At 39.5% G+C, this 24,017-nt stretch overlaps 1 long non-coding RNA gene and 1 pseudogene across 1 annotated transcript; one reads left to right on the forward strand and one right to left on the reverse strand.

Annotated features, from left to right (window-relative positions):
* Positions 1 to 8,743: 8,743 nt before the first annotated feature.
* Positions 8,744 to 21,048, reverse strand: LOC122488141. The gene is made up of 4 exons (XR_006298580.1): positions 20,770 to 21,048; positions 14,544 to 14,588; positions 13,315 to 13,447; positions 8,744 to 9,100 (listed from the first exon to the last, which is right to left on the reverse strand). It is a non-coding gene; the product is annotated as an uncharacterized LOC122488141 (long non-coding RNA).
* Positions 21,049 to 22,114: 1,066 nt separating this feature from the next.
* LOC122486467 lies at positions 22,115 to 22,558 on the forward strand (annotated as a pseudogene).
* Positions 22,559 to 24,017: the final 1,459 nt, after the last annotated feature.

Here is a 24,017-nt window from a genome sequence, read left to right on the forward strand (position 1 = left end):
CTGGCATTCTGATCTTGGATTTCCAGCCTCCAAAACTGTAAGAAATAAATTTCTGTGGTTTATAAGCCATCCAGTCTGTGGTATTTTATTATAGAAGCCTGAAAGAATTAAGGCAACCATTTTGACAGTTACTAAACACTTGTCATGTCCACAGCAAATGTTCAATAGACTCCATTTCTGGCCATCCATTAGCTGGTGTTCAGGGCTGCAAGGCTAGTTTCCTTATGAATGAAGATCTGATGTTCTTGCCAAATAAGAGCCAGATAATACATCTCTCAAGTAATATGCAGTCAATAATATTTAAGTGATTCTCAAGGAATTATGTGCCATTACCACTAATAAGCTTTTATTGGGTGATGATTGTGTGCTGGGCATGGAGCCAGATGCTGAGGACACAAAGAGCCACGACATGGTCCTTTACAATAGGTTTAAGATTTGGTTGGAAAGATAGGATATAGTCATCAAGAGATAAATAAAAACAAATGGCAGCATAAGGTCAGTACAAAGTAAGTGGAGCAGATAATCATGCTCTAGCAATTCTAAAGCAGCAAGAGGTTATTATGGGTTTGGGGAGCTGAAAAAAAAATCTCCCTACATAAAAAAATCAGAATTCAGGCAAAATCTTGAAGCTGAAGCAGAACTTTAAACAAGTAGGAAAAAGAGGGGAGAAGGCATTTCAGTGGTCAAAGAATTAGAAATGTTTATGGCACAACTGGGAAATGAACTGGCTAGTTTAGGTGAATCAGGGTGTCATAACCCTTCACCAATGGTGATTCCCCAATTTCATGGAATATATATTTTTAAATGCAATTTGAATTTAGATTCACTGAAAAATTCCATATTTCCTCATGCAGGGCACTATCTCTCACATCTACATAGTTAACCAGTGTAAAGGAGCAGTTTCCTAGCATGCTATATTTAACCTCTGCAACTATTTTTTCATTTGTCAGTACATCCAATCAGATGAATGTTGGGGAAAGTTGGAAGAGAGAATTAATTCAGCCATAGGACTACCTTAAAAGTTTTCTTGAAAGGGGCTAAGAAAGTAAAAAAGATGAAAGGAAAATTAATAGAATATACATTTCTTTTGCCCATGCTACTCTGTACCTGATCAGAAAAGTAGAACATTTAGAAGTAAAGAAAGTATAGCAACTATTTGTATATCCCTCTTTACAATGAAGAGACAGTGATATATTCATGAGGGAATAAGTGTGCGTAGTAATTATGGGCAAAATCAGGACTAGAACTCCAGACTGGAAGTCAGAACCTGATCTCCTGGCTATCTGGCACACCAGGCTGGTGGAGAGAACCTGGCGGATGAAGATTGGCCATAGAAACCAGGAGGAAGTCAATGGGCAGGTGACTGTGAGATGGCCTCTGGTGTTAAAAGAGAAGTTGAGAGAGTAGGAGATTCTGGAAGAGTGAACAAGCCATGATATTGGGGCCAGATAAAAAAAAGAGCACCAAGATCAGAATCTTTGAAAAGTGGTACTCTCTGAGTCTGAGGTCCCTTGATGTGACTTAGGGATCTGAGACTAGAATGGAGGTGCATGGCACCCCCTATGAATTCTAATTCAACCTGTGAAATGAATTATACTTTTGGTGATCAGAAATGGACCTCAAGGAGTATTTCCTTGAATATCAAAGACACTAATAAATTTTTTGATACTTTATTTAAGGTTCTTGTTTTTCTTGTCAACTGATTCTACAATTATCACTATTAGGATCTCTAACCAATAGAATATAGGAAGATTCCAGCATGCAAAATGCAATAGTAGATTACACAAAAACATGATTGATATGATAGTCATTGAGATTCATCCTGATAATCAGGAAATCAATGTTTATTGTAATGGTTATTTTTAGTTGGTAGATGACTTCTGCAAACTTTATTTTACTTTCCGGCTTAATTGTAGCATTTAAAAAACTTTTTTTCTTCAGGTCTATCTCTCCAAAGAATATTTCTCCCTTCAGAGAAAATCTGAATGCTCAACGCAGCAAAACTGACACACGAATAATATTGGTGTCGAGAGCTGTCTTATTAAATATTTTATAAATGGTAATGATGAGGGAATGGGAGCACAGTGCCATTTGTAAGCCTAAAGATAAAAGTCATGTTGTAGATAATTGAATTCTATGCAGATGGAGATAAATTCCAATGAGATATATAAAGGTGAAGAAACAAAATAGTTTTGATATGGAAAAAATGTTAAGAATATTAATGAAGTAACAAATAAAACTTAAAGTTGTAAGGTTTATAAATTATGATTTGCAAGGTCAGTTTGATTGATTAATGTCTTATGAGAAAAATTATTCAAAGTGAATTGAAGGCTATTGATTGTAATCATACAAGTTGACAACCAACAAGGCCAAGATATGGGTATAGTAAGGATAAATAGTGGACATAAAATGTTATCAATCCCTTGTACACAAAATGTTATAGCCTCGCCTGAATTGCTTCATGCACTTCTTGTCATTGTACCTCCAGAAGAAGAGAGTCAATTTGGAAAAGGCTTGCAATCTTACTCATCATTGTTCCCCCAAAGTTCTTGGCACATAATAGGTTTTAAAAAGTATTTTGTAAAATGAACCATTAGGAGACCTGGTATGATAATTTAGAACAATGGGATGGTGTAAGCAAAGGTGTAGTTGCAGATTTGAAAAAGATCAGTCTAAAAGTTAGAGGCTGAAGAGCATTTAGAATAAAACTAACAAAATGGATGGAATCTCCCCCAACTCGATAAAAAATTCAGTATATAATAAAATATGAGGCATCTTGTGACATTTAAGAGATAAATATAAGTCAAATAAAAAGGGATTTGCAAAGCACACAGTAAATGTACATATCTCATTACTTCACAAGGTACACATGCTGAAAATGTGTATGAGCTTTTTAAAAAGGGTTTAACATAAAAATATATATTCAAGGAAGCAGGAATGTTTAAGTGTCCTAAATTTCTGAGACTGATACAATGGGAAGAAACTATGCTCAACCCCCTCAAGGCATAAATTGTGTATAGTGTGAAAAACACTAACTTTGAAATCAGAATAGCTGTACTCAATTTTATTCTGCTACCTACTAGCTCTATGACCTTGCACAAGTCACAATTCCTCTAAATCTCATTTTGTCATCTGTGAAATGGGGATAGTGAGATCTCCCCTGAATAATAAATACAATGATTTAGTTGAATGTACATTCAGCACAAATGGATATATCATATACAAGGTATGAAATAATTCCTTGGAATCACTAAGATATAGACTATTAGGATGACCCAAGGTGACACTGATAGTTTGAGAATTCAATATCCAAAGTTTCCGTTTATCAAATTTCCAATTGACATTCTGCTGGGAATATACTAGTTTTATGACAGTAGTTACCTCTGCCATGGGTACTTAGTACAAACACCTACCATTTATTCTTAGAATGCAGGGCTAGATGGGAGGGTAGGTACGGAAAGGAGGGGATTCTAATGGCCTTTTATTCTTCTTTGAAAGTTTATTTATTTATTTTCAGAGAGAGAGAGAGAGAATCCCAATCAGGCTCTGTGCCAGGCCCAACGTGGGGTTCGAACCCACAAATCAAACTGTGAGATCATGACCTGAATCAGAATCAAGAGTCAGAGGCTTAACCAACTGAGACACCCAGGCGCCCCCTGATGGCCTTTTAAAAAATGCCTGAGGAGATTACAAGTTCTAAAACCTGGCAACCTTCACCATTTCCCTGGCATGAGCAGATACAAGGGATGGTATAAAGATTACTGAGTAAGGGACGCCTGGGTGGCTCAGTCGATTAAGCCTCTCTGACTCTTGAGTTCCACCCAGATCATGATCTTGCGTTTCATGTGTTCGACCCCCGCACTGGGTTCTGCACTAACAGCGCAGAGCCTGCTTCAGATCCTGTGTCTCCCTCTGCCCCTCCCCTGTGTGTGCTCTCTCTCAAAAATAAATAAACATTAAAAAAAAATAGGGGTGTCTGGGTGGCTCAGTTGGCTGGGCGTCCCTTCGGCTCAGGTCACGATCTCGCAGTGTGTGAGTTCAAGCCCCATGTCAGGCTCTGCGCTGACAGCTCAGAGCCTGGAGCCTACTTCAGATTCTGTCTCCCCATCTCTCTACCCCTCCCCCACTCCCCCACTCACACGCTGTCTCTCTCTCTCTCAAAAATAAAATAAAAACATTTAAAAAAAGATTACTGAATAAGAACTTCATTTTCAAAGCTAAGGCAGATCTACCAGGATCTCAGTGCCTGAGTGGCAGCTCCTCAGAAATCCTGGCTTCTGGAGAGAGGTAACACAGCAGTAGGTTTTTTTCCCTTAAAGATTACATTAAAACTATAATATTAAATGATAAAAAGGAGTAGCCCAGCTTTTAATGAAGTCAGAATTACTGGCCTCCATGGCACCCCAAATAGCCACAACGGTCTCCAGGAGTCTGGCTCAGTAAAACACAAACAAACAAATAAAAACTGACCTGCTGTAAACTACTCACTGGTTCCCAGAGAGAGCATGCAAACTGATTTCTGATAATATCTCATCTCTTCAAACGCCTTTAGTGTACTAGTTTACAACGTTGGCTAACAAAAGAATCACCTGGGAAGCTTTCAAAAGTCCTGAAGCTTAGGCTGTATTCTAGAACAACTAAATTAGAATCTTAGGGGGTGGGATCCAGGCATTGGTATTTTTAAGGCTCCCCAGATGATTCCAATGGTGGCTCAGGTTGAGAACCACAACTATAATAGCTTTGCATTGCCAGCTGAATCAAATCCATTCTCCTTAGCTTGGTGCTGAACTCCTGCCACACCTTGGGCCCCATTTATGTTTCAGGCTTATTTCTTGTACTCCCAATGCACTAGCTTTATCAGTCTGTTATGTTCTTGCATGGTTTACCTGCAGATAAAGATCCCTGTGTTTACTTCCACTTATATTACCTTCGCTTATTCAAATTACATTCATCTTTCAATACCCAGCTCCAATGGTAGTATTTCCACAAAGTGTTCCCTGATTCTCCAGTGTGGTGTTTTTAACATTTATTTATTTTTGAGAGTGCAAGCGGGTAAGGGACAGAGAGAGAGGGGGGCAGAAGAGCTCAAGTGGGCTCTGTGCTGACAGCAGCAAGCCCAATGCGGGGCTCAAACTCAAACTGTGAGATCAAAGTCGGGCACTCAACCGACTGAGACACCTAGGTGCCCTTCCAGTGTGGTGTTTTTAGAACATGCCCACAAATTGTTGGACTCTTTTCCCACAAAAGGTAGAATATAATTCCTTTCCCTTTAAATATAGGCTAGCCCTAGTGAATTGATTCCAACAAACAATGTGGTAGAAGTGACTTTTAAGTAAGACTGGGTTAGAAAAAGCCATACAGCCACCTGCTGCTCTCTTTCAACATGCAGCCCAAGATAGAGAGACCAGGTAGAGGGACCACAGAAAGACAGAGTGAGATGCCTGAGAAGCTCAACTATCCCAGCAGACCAGCTTTTTGAGTCTAGGCAGCATCAACTGCCAGACATGCAAACAAATGAACCCTCGGATGATTCCAACCCCTAAGCTTCAAGTCATCCAACTGAGGTCCCAGACATCATGAAGTAGAGACAATTTATCCCTGATATTCCCTGTCTTATTTCCCAAACCATAGAATAAATGGGTATTTAACAACACTAAGTCTCAGGATAACTTGTTACACAGCCATAATAATGGAAACTCACTTCTCTCATTTTATCTCTATATGGTCACATATGGTACTTAACATATTCTTTCACTATTTTTATTACTAAACTTGCTGTGTCTCCCACCCTAGATTGCTAGGTACTTGATGGCAGAACTCCTAGTTTATTGATTTTTGTATCTTCCGCAATGACTTGTCTTAAAATGTATTCAAAATTGGTAACTTCCAGCACAGACAAGAAATAGCCTTCCTAAGGCATGTTTCTGCTTTTGCTTGGTTCCAAATTCCTGGCCCTAATTGTCATTTATCTTCACCTTGCTTAATGAAATTAAAGACCTTATATTCCATCGACAATACAAAGACAACAAAATGTTGAGAACTGAATGTACAAGAATGAATGTAGCAACATGTGGAATGTAACTAATAAAATACAATAATATATATGAATGTAATATAAATACAAACAATATGCATTATGGGTCTGGTGTTAACCTTTCTAATCTTCACTTTAGGGAACTAATGGATTCTTAGCTGTGTGGCTAAGGGGAATGTTTCTGACCTTGTCTGGTCTGTATGCTCTCCTCTTCTTGAACTGGTTATGTATTCCATGCAAGGTGTTTTATGTCCCACGTCACATGTGCTGGATGTTGGTTCCTTTAAAGGATTGTCAAATTTAAAGAGTTGTCTATTTTAAAAGACAGCACAGAATGGTAGGAAAAGCCTGGACATACAGGGTTGAAATCCTGGGTGGAAGTTGCAGTTGGCTGATCTGCCTCCAGCAAACACTTTCACATTGATGATACTCAATCTCCTTAACTGAAAGAAGAGGAGGGAGACACTTACCTTACAGGGTTGTCAAAAACAAGTGACATTAAATACTAACAGTGAATAGGCAGTGATTGGTACATAGTTAGCATTCAAAACCATTAGGTATCTTATCAATTCCCTTAAATTTTCAAGGCAAATTTACTTAGGTTTAGAATTTTTGTGATCTTTATGTATAAAGAAGTTCACTTTTCTCCAACAGGCTCTACAACAGGCTGGAGCTGTGACTTGAAAAATTCTTCGGTCTTTCTGTCTCTGTCTCTCTGTTTCTCTCTTTTGAGCAAGCTCCTTTCCTTTCTCCCTTTTTGGTCTGCTAGACACATGCTAACCTAAACTAAGAGTGTTATTTCAGTCTCTGATATGTTTCCATAAAGAGAGAAGTTTTGAGGTATAATGTAATCAAAAAAGTGCTACCCTACTGAGCAGATATCTTTGATTCCATAATATTTTCTATGTTATAATTCTAAGTGTTCCCCTGGCTGTGGTTTTCAGAGCAGAGATTAGCTATATAACAATTTTATTACTTCTATGAATAGATTTCAAATCAATTTTTTTAAAGTACAGGCCCAAGAGATCAGTACCAGCTCTCTCTCCAACCCTTTTTCTTCACTTAGAGATACTACATCTGTTTATTATCCTTCCCTCTCATCCATTAGCTCACCAAATCTGGTTGATTGTTCCAGTGAAATACCTCTCAAATCTTTCCATTCTTCTTAACCCTGCTACCCCTAACATAATTAAGTTTAGATAAGTGCATCTCAAACTTTAATATGTATTGGAATCACTGAGTGAACTTATTATAATGAAATGCAGTCTCTGACTCAATCTTGGTGTGCCCCAAGATTCTGCACTTATAACAAGCTCCTGGGTTATGTAGACGATGCTGTTGGTCCAGGACCACATTCTGGGTTACTAAGATCTGTATTATAGCAACAGCTTCATTCCTGGGCTCCCTGCCCTCACTCTTGCCTGTGTCAATCTTGATGATAAGACCAAAGTGAGAAATTTAAAATACAGGTCTGATCATATCTATTCTGTACCCCTACTCTCAGCCCCATCATCCTAACATTCTTTTCAATGGTCTCCCATAATTTTCAAGGTGAAGTCCAAACTCCTTCGCATAACTTAAAAGGCTTCTTAAGGGGCACATGGGTGGCTCTGTAGGTTGAGCATCAAACTCTTAATTTCACAGTCATAAGATCAAGCCCCACATTGGGCTCTGTGTTAAGTGTAGAGACTGCTTGCGATTCTCTCTCTCCCTCTCTCAAAATAAATTTATAAATAAACATTAAAAAAAACTTCATCCCTCCTTGCTTCTACAGCATTATTTCTCTCTACTCTTTCATTCAGCATATATTTGATAAATGCTACTATGACACAGTTCCTGGCCATAGCCAAGAGCTTGCAATGCCCTTGGCTCATCTTTCTTCCTTCTAAAACTTTTTAGATGCTGCTCCCTCTGCTGTGAACATAATAATCCCTCCTTGTTTCTCTGCCTCCAACTTCCCTGGTTAGAGACTCTTCATCATTCAGGACCAAACTTGGGATCATCTCTTCTGGAAGACTTCCCCTTCCCCCATTAGGTATTCCTCCTATATGGCAATCTATTTGTAACATCTGCCTTGCACAGTGCTGGGACAGAGTAGGAACCCAGAGACTACCTGAATGAATAAATAGCATTTATGTTGTTGTATTTTAATGGATTATTTGACTATTTCCCCATAGTAAAGTTTTTGAGGGCAGGAACCATTATTCATCTTTTATCTCTAGTGGTGCCAAGGCAACTCAGTAAATATTAGTTGAACACGTGAATGAACGAGTGCATAAAAGAATAAATTAAAAGGTGGCCCAAGATCTCCAAGTCAGAGATATAAGCAAAGTTATGAATGGATTAAAATGTTACAGCTGAAGAAAATAATAAATGCCAGACTCAGATATGGGCTGGAGACAAGGAGGAAAGATCAATGCTCAGGTTTCTAGGGTTCTGTGAGGAATAAGAGTACTATGGGTAAAATTCCCGAACAATCAGGTTTGACAGAAGTTGGATGCAAGTGTAATTGTATAGAAAAAAAAAAAACAACAACAAACACTGGAAAAAAACAAAGAGAAGTTCAGCCAAAATCAGTTTTCACAGCTCCCAGATGTTCTGCTAAACTCTTAAAAATTCTCCAGTTTTTAAGTAGTAACTACCTAGTAGAGTGGCTAAGCAAATGTGTTACCAATTAGGGAGTATTTCAAAGGGAGGACCAAAGAGAGATAATTGGAGCACATCTTTTACTGAGCCATGATTATACCCATATGTTCACAAGAAGAAACGCCATATAAGACAGTGAACATATATTTTGTACTTTCCTCTCACTCTTGACCTAGTGTGTCTTGAGAATTCTCATGCTCAGGATTCTACATTGGAGAGAAGATTATTTTCCGGTGAACGCATGCCATTCAAACAAAATAGAGTCGTCCCTGACCTCCTGGTGGTTTAAATTAACAACAGACGTGGCAAACCAGACAACAAGCAGAGCCATTGTGCTAGGATCAGGGTAAAGACAAGCAGTGGTGAAGCACAGGGGAGGACTTTGCATCAGATGGGGCCTTGGGAATGCTTCCTGAAGTCCTGGCAACAAAATAAAATAAAACAACTCTTAAAATAAAAAAAAAAAAAATCAAACAAAACAAACCAACAAACACACAAAAATCCAAACTAACAAACCAATCAGACAAAAAACCCAAAGGCTGTTAACAAAAAAAAGTCCTCAAAGTTATCAAACAAGAGGCAGGCTCATCTGAAATCTGAGGAAGATATCTGGAAGCAGCGTTTTTCCAACTCCTCTCCTTTCTCCTCTGCTCTCCCTCCTTAGCTTTCCAATCCCCTTGCCCTTCTGTCTTCCCTCCTCCCACCTCCTCCAGTCTAATTCCTATAGTATCTCCCATTGCTGGGGGTGTGGATGAAGGCAAGTTAGATCCTGCTTGGAGGGTGGGGTGGGTGAGAGGCAGATCCAAGAGCCACAGCTGAAGTCCCAGCTCAGAGTCCCTGGGATCCTGATGGGAACAGGAATTCCAACCTGATCCCTGCAGCCGGCTAGGTGGCATTCTTGCCCTCCTCAGCTCACATTCAGGGCCCCTGGTACTTGAAAGATAAACTGGTCCAGTTTTGACAGAAATCACACAGGGAATAGAAGGTGGGAAGATCTAGGAGAATCCCATCCCATGAATTACCAAAGACCCAGGCACCAAATGACTATCTTGGCCATCTGTGTAAACAGATTGGAAAAGTCTAGCCCCACCCACCTCTAGGTTATCCACTGAGCTTCTACTATTTTTATACATTTATATTTTTACATGTTCTGTAAAAGTTGTGTCAATTTTAGCACTTTAAGTGCGTTAAATCTTTAATTTCAATGATGAAAAAAAATTAGATGAGTTCTGAGTTTTAAAAATCACATTTTCACTTAAATTAAGGCCAAAATGTCAATGCCATGTTGTTGTGCTACAGTACATCTTTGAGAGTAACTTGTTTACTCAGGTTGGCAGTTCATCCATCATGATGGAGAGAGTTCTTTATTCTCTCTGAACTCAGTCACAGCAGAGTCAAACAAGGGTAAGTAAAATGATTTCTGGGAAAATATAAATAAGACTACTGTAGAATTTTCATATCATAGAATTCCATAAAGAGGGCTATTTCATTTCCAGTTTCTCTTATAACCATGGGCTGTTAGTGTAAGGACTATTCTTTGGAAAACTTTTTTTCTTTTCTTTTCATATAGCATTCTTATAGAATATGGGTAATCGTTGAATCCATGAAGTAAACCAAACTCCGAAGACAGAGTATTTAGAGGGAGAAGGCAAAGACGTGCCAAGACTAAAACCATGGGGAATGCATTGATGTGGGTTCTGTCAAGGAAAAAGTAGACATAGCTAACAGGAGTGGTCAGGCAGGTAGGAAAGAACCAGAAACTAATTGTGTAGATCAGGGAGAAGAGACTTTTTTTTTGTTTTTTGTCTTTTTAATATGAAATTTATTGTCAAATTGGTTTCCATACAACACCCAGTGCTCATCCCAACAGGTGCCCTCCTCAATGCCCATCATCTACTTTCCCCTCCCTCCCACCCCCCATCAACGCTCAGTTTATTCACAGTTTTTAAGAGCCTCTTATGGTTTGGCTCCCTCCCTCTCTAACTTTTTTTTTTATTCCCTTCCCCTCCTCCATGGTCTTCTGTCAAGTTTCTCAGGATCCACATAAAAGTGAAACATATGGTATCTCTCTTTCTCTACATGACTTATTTCACTCCGCATAACACTCTCCAGTTCCATCCATGTTGCTACAAAAGGCCATATTTCATTCTTTCTCATTGCCAAGTAGTATTCCATTGTGTATATAAACCACAATTTCTTTATCCCAGGGAGAAGAGAGTTTTAAGAAAGGTGAACATAATGGCCTCTAATTCTGCATTTTCAAAATGTTAGTCCTTGAAATTACCTTATAAAATTCACTGCTTGGAATTCAAGGATTATTTACACAAGAGTGACTCTCTAAAATTTAAAAATGTTTTAAGTCTAGGCTTTTATTTTTAAAGTTGTCATAGTTAAATAGAAATAAAGGAAACAGGGCAAATTGTTTAATTAGTGGGAGTTTTCCTCTTATTAATACAACTCAGCTGTGGCATATAACCCAGTCCTTCTCCTTGTCAAGATTTTATGTTAAATCACCAGCCACTTTCTCCTTAAAGTTTCTTTGAATCTCCTCCAAATAAAGGAGCTCCTCAGAGCCTCCTGAGCCCGGTGTCTAGAAAGCAGGCCAGAGGACCCCTCAACTGGCTGCACAGGCTAGAGGAGAGCGACAGCAGGCAAAAAGAACCAATGGTGCCACATGCCTTTTCCCTTTGGATCTGGTCCCTTTTCTTCACCCACAATTACTCTCCCTTGAGACTTTGATGCTGATGGGTTTTTACCATACTACCTTATATTAAGAAAGTTTTTTTTAAGCTTTGCTTTTGGTCAATTTTATTTTTAAATCTCTCAGTATGTTTCTTTTTGAGCAGCTAATTTAATCAATTTCATAAACCTGACTCAGCCAGTTCTGAGAAAAGTTCACTGAAACCACCTGGGTGACTGGTTAGAAAAGAAAAAGAAAGAAAAGTGCCCAGCTTTGTGACTAAATTGATTGTCATCTTTCTATTGATAATACAGGTGGAAGAGTTATAATCGATCACCTGTGGGCCAGAATGTGTCTGTACCCCACCCCCATCCACATCACCCAGCCATATTCAACAAATTGATCTTGCTTGATTCTTCTTATTTTTAATGTTGATTTATTTTTGAGAGAGAGAGAGAGAGAGCAGGGGAGGGGCAGAGAGAGAGGGAGACACAGCATCTAAAGCAGACTCCAGGCTCTGAGCTGTCAGCACAGAGCCTGACATGGGGCTCGAACCCACAAGCCATGAGATCATGACCTAAGCCAACATCAGATGTTTGACTGAGCCACCAGGCATCCCGATCTTGTTTGATTCTTGATCCCAAAGTCCTTTTCGGGGATCATCATACTGCTAGTGCTACTGCTACTGCAACTGAGATATTGCTTTATTTTTCTCTCAATGAAGCTCAGGTATTAGATTAGGGGGAAGTGAAGAATTTATCCTAATGGCTTATTATCTCTGCAGGCAACATTAACCTGAACACAATTCTGCTAGCTATGCAACACTGCTCAATCATTGAGTAACTCGTTTACATATATTGATGTAAGTAAGTCTCTGTACACATTTAGTTTCCATTATCACCATCAAGGGAATTAGCTAAGCTTTTATCACAGCATGTGCTGACCAGTGTTGAAGCTACTTGTGATATGGAATTATATTTTTTAAATTTTGGACACGTAAAACAATAACCTTTTAATTTTTTCATTTCAGATTCACTCATACCATATATCATTACTCCAAATGAGCAAAGTCTGTATTTTGTCTCATGGAACCTTTGAACACCCTGCATTTATTTCCATGTGACAGCTCCTGCAATTATTAAAACCAGACACTGCCCAGGATCCTCATGGAGATAAGTCCTTATGGATAGCTAAATTTTCCAGTTACAGGAAGCTTTATTATTTTAAGCAAAGAACTTTATTCTTAGTTGGAAGCTTTGGAAAATAAGATTCATATTCTGTTTTCCTAAACAAAAGGTCATATGATCATTTAGGAACAACATTATAACCAGTAAAATCCTGGTGACATACCTGGGTCCACTTGCCCTGGTACTAACTGGGCCTAGACTGACATGTTTTCATATTATTAAACGTGATTAGCACTGTTTTTCTGTATTTTACTTGTTATCATCAGCCCTTTTCTCCCTTTTCTATTTTGCTACCCCAAATCAATCATGAGTTTGGAAATGAGTTTACAAATCTTAATAGAATTGTGTATATTAAATGTAAATAGATATTGTATAAAAAAGCAGATTTTGAAAAAAATTTTAATGTTATTTATTTTTAAGACAGAGAGAGAGACAGAGACAGAGACAGAGCACAAATAGGGGAGAGGCAGAAAGAGAGGGAGACACAGAATCCAAAGCAGGCTCCAGGCTCTGAGCTGTCAGCACAGAGCCCGATGTGGGGCTCAAACTCATGAACCACGAGATCATGACCTGAGCTGAAGTGGGATGCTTAGCTGACTGAGCCACCCAGGTGCCCCCAAAAGCTGATTTTTTAAATAAACATGGCATATCTTTCCTTTTATTTAGTTCTATTCCTTTTTTTCTTTTTCATTTTTATTTAAATTCCAGTTAGTTACCATACAGTATAATATTAGTTTCAGTGTACAACTTAGTGATTCAATACTTACATTCAACAGCTGGAAAAACTGATTTTTAAAAAAAAATACACAAGCTTTGCTGCAGTGTAGAATTCAGGCTGGTTACGCAGAGGCCTTTTTGCTTTCCTCCTGTGCCCTTTGCAGGTGTTTTCAGCTCGCTTGCCTGGTCGGGGTGGGGAGACAGAGGAGTGACTTTGAGGATAAATAGCATCTGAATAAATCAGTTATCACTGAAGGCAGAGCTCTAAGGATCTGATATGTGCCATTCCTTGGAACGTTTCAGAGTCTCAAATGCCACTAAGAAGCATTGATGTAGAGTAAGGTGGTCCAGATATGAGGGACAGGGCAGAATTAACAGGGTATTAAAGAAAAATCACTCCAGTTTTATGTAAGTTTAGTTACTACTATGCTACAGTGGCTCAAAGATTGTCACATCTGTGATATCTTATTGTATTTAGATGCTCCCTGGAAACTGTATGTCTGAAGGAAACAGAGACAGAGGAGACAAGACAGAGACAAAATCATGCCATCAGTGAAAATTATAAAACATACATTCTCAATAGAGGTGAAAACTGGCTTTCAGGAGGAGAAAATCCTATTTTTATATAAAAAGTGCAGATAAGCATATACAGTAGATAAACACATACACAGCATACCTGTGGTATTAAAGTTTCATAGGGAGTGGTGTCAGAAAAATAATGTTTAAATAGACTACTTGGGTGGAGTGACAATATGAAAAAAAGGTTGAGAAACACTGCTCTAAGACATGAAATCTGAGACCAGCCCCTCTGAATGAAGGAGGAAGGATGGGGTGTTGGCAGATGCAGTGGGCCTACAGGCACCACTGTTAGTATGTCAACAGATGGCCCTGTCTTCCTCTAGTTCCTTTCTCTCATTCACCCATGCTGCACTTTTTACCCCAATGGAACCACCTGCATTTCTCCAAGGTGGCATTCTGTTTCTTGATGCTGAGCCTTTGCACATGCTGTTCCTTTGGCCTGGGATTCTCTTCTCCCTCTTTCTTACCTGCTATCTCATCCTTCAACATACAACTCAAGCATCACCTCGTCCAGGAAGGTTTCCAGATATGTGCAAAACAACAACAAAACTGACTATACAAACTATAGAAAGCAGGATAAACTGACAACAGGGATGTTGTGCCATTGAAGAATGCTGACTATGGACAAAAACCTGAATGCAGTAAGAGAGAGTGCCATATGACTATTTGTAGGAAAAGTGTTCTGGGTAGAAACAAATACCCTGAAGTGAAAGCAGGTCATCAGACTCACGGAAGGTCTCTGTATCTGAAACCAACAACAGAGAAGGGAAGTCACAGGAAATTAGGCGGGAGACGTGATGGGGAGTCATATCATATGGGGCATTGTAGTGTTAGGGCTTTGAATTTTCTACCAAGTATTATGGAAAATTACTAGATCATTAACAGCAGGGTGTACCATGAGTTGACTGATGGATTTAAGGCCTCTCTGTAGGCTGTTGTGTGGATAATTAATGGTCGAGGTACAAAGAGCAAAGGCAAGGAGTCCAGGTAGAAGGCTAGCAGGAGAGTGTAGGGGAAATGGAAGTTGCTTGGACTAGTGTGTTAGCGACTAAGTAGGTGAGAAATGGCCCAGAGTCCTGTGCCCCTTCCAGTTTCCTAGACACGTGGAAAACTCCTCCCCACACTGCAAACCTCAGGCCAAGCACCCAAACATCTGGAAACCTTCCCCAGCCACTCCAGGTTCATGGGAATCTCCCTTGTCAGGACTCTCACAGCTCTTAGTATATTCTTCTAATTCTACACTTCCTTTATTTCTTTGTAATACTTACTTATATATCCGTCTTTTGTACCTCACTGCAAACTCTAATGGTTAATTTTATGTGTCAACATGAGTGGGCCATAGAGTATCCAGATATTGGGTTAAACATTATTCCTGGGTATGTCCCTGAGGGTGTTTCTGGATGAGATCAACATTTGAATCTGTAGACAAGTAAAGCAGATCACCCTCCCCAGGGAAGGTGGGCCTAATCCAATTCATTGAAGGCCTGAGTAGAATAAAGGGCTGAATAAGAAAGAATCCCTTCTCTCTACCTGACTGACTCGAAGCTGGGCCTTTGGTCTTCTTACCTTTTGCCTCAGCTTCAGATCGGAACTTATGCCATTGTATCTCCTGGGTCTCCAGCTTGCTGATGACTGTAGGTCTTAAATTTCTCGGCTTCCTTCTCAGATTTTTTTTATAGTAAATCTCTCTATATCTAGAGTAAATCTCTTTCTATCTATACCAGTTTCTTACAGTAAATCTGAATCTATATTTATATCTAGGTACTCTAGTGAGTCACCACTTAGAGGAGTTTTACTCCTTAACAGATTTCATTGGCATAGTTTTGGTGCGAGTATCCAGTTTTTAAAAAAAAATGTGCTCAGACAGGAAGGCCAAGTCTATGTGGCGGTGGCAAAGTTATACTGTGGTTTCATGTTAGTCACCTTATAATTACTGCCACTGTAATTAGTGCCACTTAATGTATGCTACCGAAACTAAAGATATTTATCCCAGACTGGAAAAAGTGTCTTAGCTTTTAAAAAATGTCTGATGGAAAAAAAAAAAGAATCTTTACCTCCATATGCTATTGGTTCCGTTTCTCTGGAGACCCCAGACTAATAAAAGCTCCTTGAGGGCAGATTATTTAATCATCTTGTGCTATAGACTAAATATTTGTATCTCCCTCCCTCCCCCCCCCAGTTCATATGTTAAATCCTAATCCCTAATGTGATAGTATTTGGAGGTAAGACCTCTGGGAGGTGATTAGGTCATGATCATGGAAGCCTCATAAATGGGATAAGTGACCTTTTATTTTATTTTTTTAAATTTTTTTAATGTTTATTTATTTCTGAGACAGAGAGAGACAGAGCACGAGTGGGGGAGAGGTGGAGAGAGAGGGAGACACAGAATCTGAAGCAGGCTCCAGGTTCTGAGCTGTCAGCACAGAGCCCGACATGGAGCTCAAACTCACAAACCATGAGATCATGACCTGAGCCAAAGTCAGTTACTCAACCGAGTGAGCCCCCAGGCACCCCTATAAGTGACCTTTTAAAGGGACCTCATAGAATTCCTCACTCCTCTGCTGTGTGAGGACACAGTGCCTATGAATCAGGAAGCAGTTTCTCACCAGACATCGAATCTGCTGGCACTGTGATCTTAAGAGTTCTCAGCCTCCAGAACTGTGAGAAATAAATTTCTGTTGTTTATAATCCGCTCAGTTGATGGTCTTTTGTTATAGCAGTCCAAATGGACTAAGATATCTTCGCATCTGAAAGGCCTAAGTAGCCAACATCAACAAACTTTCACATTGTGCCTAAGCATTTTACAAGTGTTATTTCATTTGATACAACAAGATGATGAGGTAGGTGTTATTATTACCCCATTTTCAAATATGGAAACTAAGGCACTGACAGTTTAAGGGACTTGTCCAAACCCATAGCACTGGCTACAGAACTAGCTAGAAAGTGGTTGCAGTAGTCCTCAAACCCATCTCTCTAAACACAGAGATTTCACTTTTAGCCATTTTGCAACTCTGCCATAATAAATGTTTTGTTCTTGAACCTTGGAGAGAACCCAAATTGGTTTGAGATTAAAATGAGATGGAATGAAATGATCAGTAATTATGTAAACATCTTGTTCAGTCTCTAGTGACATCTCAGCACTTCTATGCTATAGTTTATCTGATAAAAGAAGCATTGGTTTGGGCCAAACTTCTCTGAGACTGAGGATCACAGGAATGCACTTCTGGGTCTACCAGGGGCATGGCAGTTGAGTTTGTCAGCCTCAATGGGCCTTCATGATCCTTTGGGGCATATATGCTGTTGATCATTTTTATCTAAAATTGTCCTACCATCATCTATCGCTGAAATGGCTGCGGACCTATTGTTAGTTTAATGATAAAAAAAAAAAAAAAAACCATTCTGGCATGTTTTCCTAGTTATGGTAATAAATCTGTACTCTTCTATTCATACAGGTACCCTTTGAAATGATCACTTGTGCTTTTAATAACTGACTAAATATGATCAATGCACAAAGCACAATGAGCTATTGGACACTGTCACCTCAAAGCATTTTTAGAGCAAAGCCAAGTATAAATGAATACACAAACAAGTAACTAAACCCACAACTTTAGCTTAACAATCACAATGTGCTTAGTTTAGCAAACACCAATGCGAAAACATTTTCCTGAGAGACACACATGGGAAGAACCTGATGATTCGCTAAACAGGTAGCCTCATGTAGTTAAAATTATTTAGCAGAATTCCCACCTTCACTCTTTTCTCCTGCAAAAGACATGGTGTTTTTTGTCTTCATCCCTTTGTTCTTTTCCTTTGCTGACACTGGGTGTTGAGCTGCTATAGAAAACTAGAGGCTTCCGCTGTGTTACATGGACAGCCTTGCTCTCATCACCTCCTACCTCCCACCCGCTCCTCACTTGTGATTGCAGAAAGCCTACTGTCTTTATGTAAATCTAATGGCGCCTTAGTGAATTATTCCCAAGTACCATGACAAACATTAAGAATACAAAATATTAGCAGAGAGGCTGTGACTTTTAGACTGTGGTTTTTCTCAGAATCAGTGGGCTTGTTTTTCCAGTCTTTGTTGTCCTTTCAGCACACACCAAAGAAGTCTCTGGCCCTAAAGAGAATGCTGTGTTTACAGATCAGAGGTAGAGAGGTTCACAGAGTTCTTCTGAAAATGAAGGAAAGCTCCCTTTCCAAGGCTGTTGCACCACAGATGTTTATAGTGTTCCTTGACAAGTGGGATCTTGAGGGATCTCATAACCTGTAACTTTTTTCTAATGGTCAGGGTATTTTTTGGCCAGGGACACACAAAAGGCAGCATAGGGGGGACAGAAGAAGGTACAGAATCTGAGCTGGAGATGTACCTACTCATGGAGGGCTGGCCCTGGCCAATGTTGGGAAGTTAGCCTCTCCTAAAAGATGCCCTCCCTCATCCTCACCATTTGAGACATGTCTTCTTCCCATTCCTCAGGTTTTCTCCAGCCTCCCTACAAAAGCCTCTTTATGGAGTCAATAGAAAATGTGACAATGTGAAATACTAGAAACAGTACCCAATATATCCTCAGCTAAGTCCTGGTCCCAACATCACCATATACTACTGGTTTGATTTAGGGCAAATGGTTCAACTCTGATCCCCTGTTTCTTCATCTATGAAATGGGGATCTCTTCCCAGTTCACCTCACAAACATATTTTTAGGATCAAGTAAGAAAAGACATGTAGGCATGCTCTACAAAATCTAAGTACTGTGCAAATATAAGACACAATCGATTTCTACTTGATTATCTTGCACACGGTGCTCGGTGGATACTCTGAGTGATTGCTAAATGAATACACTGTCTCATTTGACAAATGTTATCATTCTGAGAGATATTTGCAATTCCACAGGGGTAAATCTGGCATAATTGGGAAGGGAAACTTAACCACTAAAGTCATTCGTTTTCAATCAAATTGAATAATCAAGTTGAATAATTAAATTGCATTGTTAAAATCACTTATTAGGTACCATGGGGCTGGTACACTGTTAGTAACCTCAAGCTGTAGACCAATCTGGTCATCCTAACAGGGATGATCCTGTAGCCACTTATGGTTCCATTATCAAATTGTTTCAACCCTATATAAGTTCCATTATATGTCAGAGAAGCTGGGAAGTAAAACAAAACAACAAATGACATTTCTAACATTGCCTTGAAGCCATGAGAAGCATGTAACTTATCTGCCAATCAGTTGAACCCACAGTGAGGTTTGGACACAGAGCTGACTATATAAAGTAATGCACAGGGGTACCTGGGTGGCTCAGTCAGTTGAGCATCTGGCTCTTGATTTTGGCTGAGGTCATGATCTCATGATTATGAGATTGAACCCCACAGCTGGCTCCATGCTGACAACGTAGAGCCTGCTTGGGATTCTCTCTCTCTCATTCTGCCTCTCTCTGCCTCTCCTGCTCTCTCTCTCAAAAATAAATAAATATTTTAAAAAATTAAAAAATAAAGTAATGCGCATGTGCCTTGTGGCAAGCACAGTAGTGAAGGCATCTGGTGTTGCAGGGTCAACACTACGGCAGAATTCCAGCATCCAACATCTTGATTTGCTTGACTGAGAAATCACTGCCTTTGACAGAGTCTACTTAGAAATGACTAAATTATTTCTTCTTCTATCAGGGATGATGGGGAATAAGAGTCAGATATTACAGCCATTAAGGACAAGTAAATATATATATATATATATATATATATATATATATATATATATATCCTACAAGTGTCCTACGTGTGTGTGTGTGTGTGTGTGTATATATATATATATATATATATATATATATATATATATAAAACCCCTGCATTATTCCAGGGGTTAAGGGCATATAACTTTTGACTTGCCCAAAACTTTACTTAATAGCCCACTGTTCACCAGAAGCCTTACAGATAACATACAGTCAATTAACACATATTTTTGTATATTATATGTATTATACACTATATTTTGACAACAAAATAAGCTAAAGAAAAGAAAATGTTATTAAGAAAATCATAAGAAAGAAAATGCATTTATTGGACTGTGTTTTTGGAAAAAATGTGCATAAATGGACCCATGTGGGGGTCAAGGCTATGCTGTTCAAGGGTCAACTGTATTTTTGTAAAACAAAGCTTGTGACAATGAAAACTCCTACTTGCTATGTCATCTGTCTTGAAAATGGCTCCATATCAATACATGCAGATTGATCACAATTTTTTACCTTGCTTTTAAGATATAATGTTTTTTTTTTTCCTACTTAGGTACCTCCATATATCATTGAAAACTTGGAAAGAAATGTTTTTAGTAGCTGCATAAGATTTCATTGTATGTGTACACCACGATTTATAGATCCACGGATTCATTTTTACACATTTCTGTAACACATTTTTGCTATGCTAAAAACTCCATGCTAAAAATTCTTTTGACATTTTGAATTATTTCCTACAAAATATCCATAATCAAGTTTTATGTTAATACTCTTGGTCATTTCCATATTCTATAAACTTAAATTTAAAAAAAGAAAAGCATTCCAAAGAATATTCCTTACACTAACAGTCCTCATTTTTAAGAGACACTGGAAATGAAGTATTCCTCTTTTATAGCATCCTACAATATGGAAATTCTATTATTGTTTTTATTTATATTTGTCGAGAAAACATTTTGTTTGCCTTTTGTTGGACTCTGCTATAGATAAGTTGAGAGAAAAGAGAAAACCAATAAATTTTCTCCATGCCTGCTGCCAGGAGTCAGGAGTCCTCTCCCTATGCGCCTCCTAGGCTCATGGAGTCTGAGCTTAAGCTCCTGCTTCTGAGGCTGCCTCTTTCACCCCACCCTCCCTCCATAACCCAACCTATCCTCACCCTCACACTCCTACCCCTTGGGAGCCTGGCCCCACAGGAACATATCATACCTGGAAGGCCAATGATGTCACAGGCCAGGGTGCCAGGTCATTGTGTGAACTTCTGGAGAAACTCTATACCGACAAAGTCATTGAAATGGACAATCTGACCATCAAGCTGGTTATCAAGGTCCTTCTGGAAGTGGTTTGGTCAGGTGGCAAAAACACTGGACTGGCTGCCATGAGGTAAGATCATCTCTTCAAGATTTAAAATCCCTGAGACATGGAGAAATCCATTCTTGAAACTGAAACTGAAAATAAAGAAAATGAAAAGAGGAAACAAAAGAAAGCATCATGCTGAATAAAATCCTGCTTGTAGCAATTTTAGAATTCACATCATAGATGATTCTCAAAATGACTGCCAGCATTTCCATTCCATTTACCCATACTGTCCAAGTGTCCTACAATAAACTTCCATGTTTTTTAACTTTAAAAAAATTAGAATTAGAGACTGGAGGGTGGGAGCATTCTGCAGGGGAGAGAGGACAAAATAGGGAGAATGAGGAGACAGGAGAGAAAATAATGATAGGAGGGTAAATGGGGAGGAGAAAGGACAAAAGGGGTGGAGTTAAGCAACACTTAGTACCCAGGTGTCCTCCCCAGACTTCTTTAAATAACCGTTTTTGTTTGATAATTTCAAGGAGTTTTGAAAACAACAACAACAACAACAACAACAACAACAACTTTTGGAGTTTCTTGACTGTTTATTTGGTTGATTGGCTTCATTTTGTTGTTTGGGTTTGTTTGTTTTTTTAATTTTAAGGGTTATTCTCTTATTTCCTTTTGTTGCAAAGACTACAAGCTTTCTATGGAGAACAGACTATAGTTTTTCTTTCAGATAAAGCATGTTTACTCCTCTTCATCTTCTTTTGTTTCCCTGTGGCAGGTGCGGGGATCACAGCGCTGGTGGTATTGATGTCAAGGCAGAATCCACTCATTAGGCAAGCGTATGACTGGACAGAGAAGCATTCTGGCACACAGCTCCACCCCACCATAGTGCAGAGGCTACCTAGCTCCCAGGGAAGATTTCAAATGTAGAGTATTATTGGAAGGCCCTTCTGTCTTCTACCTTCCTACTTGGAGCCTTCCTCTGACTCCATCTTCTGTCAAAGTTTCCATATTGATGGCAAATAAATCTACAACTTCTGTCCTGACCTCTGTCCCTGGCTTCAGTCACTCTCCCCTGCTGTCTAGATGTTATGCGTCTATAAAGTCATGGGACTCTTCTAAGTCTTTGTGTACCTGAGACCAACGGACCTAAAACAAGGCAAGTTATATCTGTTCTTCATAAATCAAACCTCTTTCTTGACTCCATCTTCGTAGTAGCAGCTGTGGTGGTGGCAGTTTGGTCACGGACATGCAGCTCTCTATCCATGCCCAGGAGCTACACACCCTTCAAGTGACCAGCCAGGACATGGTCGCCGAGATCTAGGCTCATGTAGCCTTGCTGGAGGGCATCGCTCCAGAAGATCAAGTTGTACTCCCAGCAGGCACAGTGCTAGAGGATGAGGCTACCCTAAGTCAGTGTGGAGAGGAGGCTCTGAGCACCCTGGAAGTAACTAGGCATATGCTTGGAGGTAAAGTCCATGGTTCACTGGCCCCTCCTGGGAAAGTAAGAGGGCAGACTCCCAAGGTGGTGAAACAGGAGAAAAAGAAGACAGACAGGCGGAGCCAAGTGGCAGATGCAGTACAACTGCTGCTTTGTCAGTGTTGTGCCCACTTTTGCAAGAAGAAGGGCCTCAATGCCAACTCTTAAGTCCGTTATAATCCTGGCTTTCCCCAATAAAGCCACTTAGTCGAGTCAAAACAAAAACAAAACCCCCTCAAATTTAGCCTATCAAATTTGACCATTTTCCCCCAAACCTGCACTTCTTTCCAAATTTTCCCATTTTTCATAAATGCCAGCAGAAGCCTGGAGCCACCTGAGAATCCAAGTCATCATTGTTCCTTTCTTTCCATTTTCTGTATTCAGTTTGGAAGCAAGTATTTTTGATTCTTCTTTTTTTTTTTTTTTGTCTCTTTTGCATCTCCCTTTATGCTCCCTACCACCATCCTGGTTTGGACTTTTTACTACTTTTCATAGGTACTATTATGATAGTATCTTGGTTTACTTCCCCAGCCCACATTAAGCCTCCCTTAATCCATCTTGTATATTGCTGCCAGATTCCTTTTCTGAAGAGACTGTAAAACAGGAGTCTGAGAGTGAGAGCCTATCCAAATTCATATTTGTCTGAGTTTGCCTGGTAGTTGCATAAGGAACTCAAGATTTTAAAAGGGTATGGTCACCAGAAAAGTAGGGAAATTCTCCACAGTTGTGGTAGGCAGCTTCTAACATGGCCCCAGTGATCTTTCCTCTGTGGTATTCATGCTCTTGTGTAATTCTCTCCCCTTGAATGTGGGCTAGACCAGCTGACTTGCTTCTAACAAATAGAATATTACTAAAATGGTAAAACAATGAGATGGCACTTCAGAGATTTATTTACAAAAAAACTTTGACTCATCTTGCTGGCTCTCACTCACTCTCTCCCTCAGGTGCTCTGAGAGAAGCCAGCTGTCATGCTGTGAACTGCCCTATGACAGGCAAATGTGACAAGGAACTAGTGTCTCGGCAAGAGATTGGAGTCCTGCCAATAGCTACGTGAGTGAGCCTGGAAATGGATCCTCCCCCAGTTGAGTCTTGAGATGAGACCACAGCCCCTGCTGACACCTTTATTGCACCTTGATGAGGAACTCTGGGCCAAAGGACCCAGCTAAGCCTCAATTTTTAACTGACAGAAACCATGAAATAATAAATGCATACTGTTTTAAGCTGTTAAGTTTTGGGATACTTTATTATGTAGCAATAGATAACTAATACAACAGTTTATGTGTATATAAATCCAGATTGTTTCTTAGCTTCCTCCTCTCCCTCTATAACTTATGGTCGGAACCAAGGGGGTAATAGGCTGTGATAATAATTTTTGGCAAAGCCCTGATAAGAAATAGCTTTCTGCTTCATGGAGCAAATAACAGAGTGTAATATACGATGGGAGTAGCAAAGGAAATGGGAGGAGTTAAGTGTAATGGATATCAGAGGCATAGCAAAATCAGGAGACATGACTATGACTTTGGTACTAAGCCACATTATCTACATCAGAAATGACAGGCAATGTCATGGCAACAATGCAGAATACATGCAGCCATTGTTAGAGTCCATCACAGGGAATTGGAGAGAACACCAGCAGAAAAAAAAAAAATTAGAATTCAGTAATTCTAATCTA

This window comes from Prionailurus bengalensis, chromosome A2 (genome assembly GCF_016509475.1).
Source record: "Prionailurus bengalensis isolate Pbe53 chromosome A2, Fcat_Pben_1.1_paternal_pri, whole genome shotgun sequence".
Classification (NCBI taxonomy): Eukaryota; Metazoa; Chordata; class Mammalia; order Carnivora; family Felidae; genus Prionailurus; species Prionailurus bengalensis.